Source organism: Nannospalax galili, unplaced genomic scaffold (genome assembly GCF_000622305.1).
Source record: "Nannospalax galili isolate Female #2095 unplaced genomic scaffold, S.galili_v1.0 scaffold246, whole genome shotgun sequence".
Classification (NCBI taxonomy): domain Eukaryota; kingdom Metazoa; phylum Chordata; class Mammalia; order Rodentia; family Spalacidae; genus Nannospalax; species Nannospalax galili.
In genome coordinates, this window is record NW_008356327.1 from 1,332,505 (window position 1) to 1,334,290 (window position 1,786).

Consider the following 1,786-nt stretch of genomic DNA (forward strand, 5'->3'; position numbering starts at 1 on the left):
TTTTTTGGTGCCACCAAGCCTGGCTAATTTAAATATTTTTAAATGTGGCTAAAATACAAAGAACATAAAATGTATACTTAAACCCTTTATAAATTTACAATTTGGTGGCATTAAGTATGTTCAAAATGTTTTATTTTGGTGCTAGGGACTGAATCCTGGGTCACATACATGTGAACCAGACACTCTAACCACTAAGGTGTGTTCCAAACCCCAAGATTAGTCCAGATCATGATTCTATTCTTTTTCTCTTCTCTTTGTTTGTGAGATAGGGTCTCACTCTGTTGTCCAGGCTGGCCTTCAACTCAGCAATCCTCAGACCTCAGCCTCCTAAGTGCTGGGATTGCAACCTGTGTGAGCCACCAGGCTTGCTGGACTACTGACAAAATATTTTCTAGACAAACGCATGGTTCCCCTTCAGCTCCAGAATATTGGGTTACAGGTATATATCACCAAATTTACTTATATTTTCTCTCCTAAATGAAATATAAAATCTATATGCTTGTAAAAAATTTAGCTCTAAATATAATTTACTTTAGCACTTCAATGTTTTTGGTTTCCATTAATTCCAAGAAAGTAATAAGTGGGCTGGTGAGATAGCTCAGCAGGTAAAGGTGCTTGCTTAGACAGGCTTGAGCCCTCAGCTCATCTCCAGAATCCACATAAAGATAGGAGAACCAGATCTATAAAGTTGTCCTCTTACCCACCCCCCCACACCCCTAATTAAATTAAAAAAAAAAAAAAAAAAGAAACTCCAAGAAAACAGTGAGCTGAAGGAACAAAGAGTCCAGGAGCTGAAGGGTAGAGAACAGTGTGATGCTGATAGTGGAAAGGCACAGTGGGAGGTGTACAAGAAGGAATGAATGAAGGGCAGTAGTGAGAAAATCATGAAGTCTTGGCAGGTTGGGAGAGAAATGGAGCCTGGAGGGCTGATTTTAAAAGTGCCAACACCTCAAACCTTTTACTAGAAAAATATGTTCTATTAGAAAACCTTCTTATGATTATATTAAGTATATAGTTTAGGAAAAATTCATCAAAGGATATAAATAGCAAAAGAAAAGACTTTTTTTGGGGGGAGGACACAATTCATCATAGAGAAAGCAGAGACAGAGAAAAATCAAATATTTTCTCTCCAGGGTTTTGGTTCCTTTACTTTCCTTCTGATACTCATTCTTTAAAATCTATTGTGTTGCCACTGGAATATTATTCTTCCAAGTTATTTTACGAACATTCAAATATGCAACTGGACAAAGTTCTACTAACCTGCACAACCAGTTTCTCTAGTCAATTATATCAAACAATTGCCTTCACTTTGTTTTTACAGAACTGACCCTAGCTGAATAAACTGAACCGACAAGTTTCTTTGTGTTTCAAAGTGCAGAGTGCTCTACCTGTGCATGTGAGGAGCAGGGGCAAGGTGGCGGCAAGACCTAGGAGCATTTAGAGTCTAGCTAACTAGTCTAGAATGAGCAGGCTAAAATGTCTCAAATCTAATTTTAGCTGCACAAATAATGTGACAGCAGTCACTTGTACACATTTTGATTCAATTTTTTCATGACAGTAAGTATATGTATTTGGTTTTAATATAACAACAAAATGAACCAAAAGTTGTACTTTCAACATATTGTGTATACATGCTGGAGCTGCCTCATGTTTCAGAAAAGTGATGAAAACCAAAATATTACTGTTTTAAGAATCCCAGCACTCGGGAGGCAGAGGCAGGTGGATCTCTGTGAGTTCAAGGCCAGCCTGGTCTACATAGTGAGTTCCAGGACAGCTGGGGCTACAA

At 38.1% G+C, this 1,786-nt stretch overlaps 1 protein-coding gene across 6 annotated transcripts in view; it reads right to left on the reverse strand.

Moving 5' to 3' along the window:
- The window catches only part of Pibf1 (progesterone immunomodulatory binding factor 1), a 217,340-nt gene that overhangs the window by 43,488 nt on the left and 172,066 nt on the right, over window positions 1-1,786 (reverse strand). The gene's annotated exons all lie outside the window — the stretch shown is intronic.